The sequence below is a fragment of the Cryptotermes secundus genome, unplaced genomic scaffold (assembly GCF_002891405.2).
Source record: "Cryptotermes secundus unplaced genomic scaffold, Csec_1.0 scaffold537, whole genome shotgun sequence".
In the NCBI taxonomy this organism is placed as follows: Eukaryota; Metazoa; Arthropoda; class Insecta; order Blattodea; family Kalotermitidae; genus Cryptotermes; species Cryptotermes secundus.
Window position 1 is genome coordinate 1873925 of NW_019740661.1, and position 6147 is coordinate 1880071.

The window sequence follows — 6147 nt, forward strand, 5'->3', positions numbered from 1 at the left end:
TTCGAGTCTCGATGAAGTGCAGCAGTATGGCCCTGAGGTCGACTCAGTCTCAAACGTCTCAAAGGTCTCAAATACAAATGAATACCAAGAATCTTCCTGGAGGATAAAGGGCGGCCGGTGCGTAAGGCTGACAACCTTACCGCCATCTATGAGCCGATTGTCTAGATAATGTGGGACCCTCCACATCTCACAACCCCATGGGCCTTCATGGCCCAGCCATGGCATAGCTTTTACATATAGCGACATCTAACGGTGAGAACCTTCAAAGGATAGACAAATCATTATAATTATTCATGAAATTTGTCTCTTATTCGCTTATCGGAACAAGTTACAGGCTTTCAGTATATCAAAAAGGAGTCTACTTTACTGGCATAAAAGTGTTCAACAATCTGCCACAAAGTATTAAAAACTTGGGCAATGATACTAAAAAGTTTAAACCAGAGTTAAAGAATTATCTACATGCTCATTCCTTCTACTCTTTAGATGAATACTTCAATGTAAATAGAGAATGATGTAAAATTAAGTTATATTAATTTTTAAGCTAAAATTGCCTGTACTTATGTATGTAACCTTTTGACATGTTTCGTATCCAAAGGTACTAACCTGCTTAGGATTTATAGAATGTAAATAAATTCAATTTCAATTCAATTATTGTATTTAACGCTATTGGTTGGCGGTATACATCATGCAGCCCAGAGCTATCGGCAAGAGCGTAAACCATTCCAACAAGAAATTCCATGGTCGGCCGAAGGAAGATAGTTGGGCACACACCTCCAAGGAAGATTAACATGGAAAGCACACTTTAAAGCCACGAAAAATAAAGTAATGCAACACTTTAATCTTTAAATCTCGCATACTTAACAGGAAAATAAAAACTCATTTACACACGTAGTAAAGAATAACAGCGGCATGCACACAGGAAGACTACACAGGATAACACCTATACAGTGTGGAAACAAAAACTAGCCGCTGCAGCACTTTAGACATAGGGCGAGTAACCCTAACAATTTTAAATTTAAAATTTAGAAAAACATTCTAAAGGATTTTAAAATTAGAACTAAAGATTTTATAGTGCTACTACAGGAACGTAAAAATTAATGTGTGTAAAATAATCTACAAACCAGACAGATTCAACAAAGTAGATGTTGATAATAACAAGGAAAGTGTTTCAAATGTTAAATTTTGGGCTGGGTGCAGTGTGACAGCAACGTNAACAAACAAATTGATGTGCCAAACCTTATTAAGATCTTAGACTTTGTTTTAAGCATCCCAGGCTCAAATGCCCATACTGAAAGAATTTTTTCACTGATGAGCAATAAATGGACTAATCAGAGAAATCAAAGCAGTTTAGAACTAATTAAGTCAGAGCTAATGGTAGCAATTAATTATGACTATAGTTGTAAAGAGTTTTTTACATTTGCACAAGAAGATAAAAAATGCTTAGTTCTGCAGCATCAATGGACAAATACATATAGGCTAGGACTAAGAAACATGCAAATTTGTAACATTTATTCCATATTGTGACCTGTATATTATATACAATGTAAATTAATTGTTTTGTTTAATATTATCCATTCCACAAACGTTTGCTGGACTGATGCTGCGCCGCTAAAAATGTGCAAAATTTGTCGTGACTAAATCTCCCTTAAATTCGTGACCGAAAGTTGGTCACCCTAACTAAAACTCCCTTAAATTCATGACCGAAAGTTGGTCACCCTAATTAAGATATGGCATCTGCTGTTCTCAGCCTGAAGTGACAGAGGCCTTGTGTATAATGTATATAAGTATATCATTTATTTTACTATGTATTTTATATGCAAAACTAACACTATATATATAGGTAAGTCAATAATTATCTGCAATGTAGCTATAAATTTTATTTCAATACAAATAGAAAACTTACATTAACATCATTTTTCAACATAGTCCCCTTGCTTTTCAATGCACTTGGTCCATTGTTGCACAAGCTTCCTGAGCCCTCAGAAAAGAAGGTTTTTGGCTGAGCAACGAGCCACGCAAGCACCGTTTCCTTCACTTCTTGGTCCGAAGTGAATCGACGGCCCCTTAATGCCTCTTTGAGTGAACCAAACAAGTGGTAGTCTGAAGGGGCGAGATCAGGACTATACGGAGGATGAGCCATTACATCAAACTTGAGTTTCCGGAGGGTTTTAGCAGTGTGGGCAGCAGTATGTGGATGGGCATTGTCGTGCAACAACACAACACCCTTCGACAGTAGTCCTCGGCGTTTGCTTCGAATTGCAGGCTTTTTAGCCTGTCAGTAAGCATTTCACTGTAACGAGCACTGTTTATTGTTGTGCCCCTCTCCTGATAATGTTCCAGTACTGGACCTTGTGAGTCCCAGAAAGCTGTAAGCATCAGTTTTCCTGCAGATGGTTGGCTTTTGAACTTTTTCTTGCTGGGTGATTGTGGATGTTTCCATTCCATACTCTGCCGTTTACTCTCCGGCTCGCAATGATGGATCCATGTTTTGTCACCAGTGATGATTCTGTCTAAGAAGACGTCACGTTCGTTGCCATAGCGATCCAAATGTTGTTAGCAGATGTCCAAGCGCGTTTGTTTATGCAACACTGTGAGTTGTTTTGGGACCCATCTTGCACAGACTTTATGAAACCCAAGTCTGTTGTGGATGATTTCGTAGGCAGAACCATGACTGATTTGCAGACAATTTACCACTTCATCAATAGTCACTCATCTGTCTAACAGAACCATGTCACGTAGACGCTCAATGTTGTCCTCATTTGTGGCTGTGGATGGTCGTCCGGCTCCTTCCTCATGCGTAACAATTGTGCGACCATTTTTTAATTTTTCAGTCCATTTGTAGACACTCCGTTGCAGCAAAAGCCTCTTCCCGTATTGTGCTGAAAGTCTTTGATGGATTGCGGCCCCTGATACACCTTCTGACCACAAAAACTGGATCACTGAATGTTGCTCTTCTTTGATGCAAACAGAAAATGAAGCAGCCATGATTAACGGCAAGGCAGCGACGATGGAACTGACCTAGTAACATTAAACCTGCGCAGAAATAATGACAAGGAAACCACACATGGCGATGCTGTGCAAAACTACAGTGCTGCCAACAGAAACAGAAACAGAAAGACAACTGCATTGCGGATAATTATTGACTTCCCCTCATACATATTGAAAATTGATAGAGTATAAATGATTTACATTGCTGACTACTGTTCTGACAAGGGAAAGACCTGTCCCCTTGTCAGAGAGGTCACTCTGTATGGAGAAAACAGTGGCTGTCAAATAGTAATTAAAATGTGGTCATGAGCCTCTGATGGAGCTCAACATGAAGATGGAATGACAGACTGACCATTGTTTGCAATGTGACTTTGACTTGGTTAGCCGATTACTCTGCTTGCCACCTGCTTTCACGCTGGTATCTTGCTCGGCTTGCTTGACCCTAAAAGTAGAGGCAATATATTCCTCCAAAACTTGGGTTGACTTCAAACGGGTTACGATATTATATCCCAGAAAATATACTCTTCTTGATTTAGTTAGTTTCAAAGTCCTCACCTCACGCTATGAGATGGCAAAATTGGATTAGGCGTTCTATTCTGCCATCTCTGCAACTTACATACGCAATGATGAAACGGGTAGACACTGCAGCACAGGCAGTAGAAAGGTTTTTGATGCAATCCAGTTATTCATATAAACATCCAGTTCACCGAGGATAAGGAAAGACATGGACACTTTGTTTCCGTGATAATGACATTTACTGGAGAACTAAGTACAGGGTGGGCCAGACTCAATTAGGCAGTTTTTGGTCATTAATAACTAACTATATCCAACAACACACAGGATAATGGGAAAGTACCTTTTGTTGTCGATAGATGGCAGCATCATACAGTATGCTGTGAACGAGGTCAATACTCTGCCTACTTAGTGCGCATCGAGGAAACGTCATGGCCGGTAGATGGTTGTCTGTCTATATGGGAAACCCATCCACATTAATCTCTATCTCACTTCCAGATCCTGCCACAAAGAATCCAATAAAAAAGGCTGTACACATCAGAGAGAGTCACTGATCCAAAGAAGTATCCTGCCTCTGTTGCTTTTCTACCCTACATCAGTGCGACCTTTAACTGCACTAGCAGGTTGCTGCTCAGACAGAAGTCAGGTGTTCTCCTTAAAAGGAAGATGGTGTTATTTTACTAGCTGTGGTAGATAACTTGGGATTGAAGATGCCAGGTATGTACAAAATTCACTACAAGTGTACAGATCGGATTTTCCTTTCAGCTAAGAATCAAGGAGCACTACTGGCACATAAATCCCAATCAGGCAAATAAGACAGCTGTGGCAGAATACAGCTTCAGTCCACTCCAGATCAGACCATAGAGGCCTTAGGGGCCACTGAGTTTGAGTTACTTCCCATTGACTAGAACAGGGAGGAAAAATTTGGCTGGGGTAAATCATGGAAACCTGTCCTCTACTACTTGAAGGAACACAGGAAATCTTCTGTAGGTATAGCCCAAACTGGGCTCTCCAACATGACCCACATCAGGATCTCTTGAAAAGTTCCTTTTTTAGAGTCTTCTCCTATTCTTTTCATCCCTAAGCAGGGCTTGAGGTGGGGTGGGATGCGGCAGGATGGCATCCCTGTTCTTTTCTAAATGGCTTAGAAGCATCCCATTACTTCTTTGGCAGTAAATGCAATGTACAATTATGTCTATGAATTAAAAAGAGAAAACCATCCTGGTTCTATTTTCATTCCACCTCAAGCACTGTCCCTAAGCATTTGAGATGAAGCACAGGTGCACTTGCATTCTGAATAGGGGCTCTCTCATTGTACCCTACAGCCTAATCAACTCTACCTGGTGCATGATACTCCTAGAACAAAGTATTATCCAGTTTCCCCTTACAACTTCCTCCTCTTCATTCTTTTTCTCTTAGTTTTCCTTAGAATTGTCTATTCTCTCTTTTCCTCCTAAATTCTAGCCCATGCTTTCTGAGTGGCAAAACAACCCTTCAAGGCCCCTGTCTCCCACTGGTACACTTGCTGCCTTGGTTTGTACCCTCCCTCTCCCTACAGTAAGCACTCTCTCTTCCTGAGCATCTTAGTTACCAAAGTGGTGAAAAATGAAACTGTGTTAGTAAGTGTCACAATCCTGCCAAGGTGGCTTATGATTTACTTGGGAAGGCTCTGTGGCAGAGTGGACAGCTGGACCACGATTAACCTCAAACTGTTTCAGGCACTCAACAGAGCAAATTACGTTACAAGCCCTCTGCTTGTTCTGTTATGTTGATGGCACTTTTGTAAACTGAACCCATGAACAGAAGTGAAGAATTTCCTAAACCATCTGAATGGTGCCCATCAGAATATCCAGTATTAATTAGTATCACAATTCTTCTGTCATAAGGGTGGAGGCAGCAGGTACCTCCGAAACTTTGGATCCTAGCTTCCAAATTATATGGTACCACAATCCACAAGACCATCATCTGAATTCTCACCACTGGGAGAACCTCAAACTTCATCACAGGTCAAGTTATGTGTAACTTTACAAGTGCTATTAAGATTATTCTTGTATATGTAAAACCCAAATTAATGTACATAATTACAACTTTCAAAATATGCATTTCGAAAGTCAATTTTTATACATTTCATTATAAATAAAATTTGAACATCATTCAATAGTTGATGCCTCCCAGATTTGGGGCTGGAATTTCTGGAAAGTGAATTTGTTTCTGGACTCTGGCAGAATATGATCTGAAATAGAAAAGTTCTGGATTTGCATTCGTCCTAAATGATTTCTTTAGTATGTGACATGTATGGTCCTTACATAGACCAGATGAATCTGTCTACAAACATAAACACTCACATTATGTCCGCTTGGTTATAACACTGCATAGTCTGGTGACTGGGTACCAGAATTTCAGAGGAACATACTGCTTCCATCTTCAGGGTGACAAATGGTAAAATTTCCCCTGTGCTTAATCAATTATGCACCATGCCATGAAGACCTGTGGTAGAGTGGAAATTTAGCTTCATCATTCTTAACCTCAGTACTAAATGGAGGCGAGTGGACTGCTTCATGCTCCTTCCACTTTATCCATGTGGAAAGGCACCTGACAACTCTTGGTGAGGAGGCTGGTTCCTAAAAAAAATTGCTAATGAAGAAA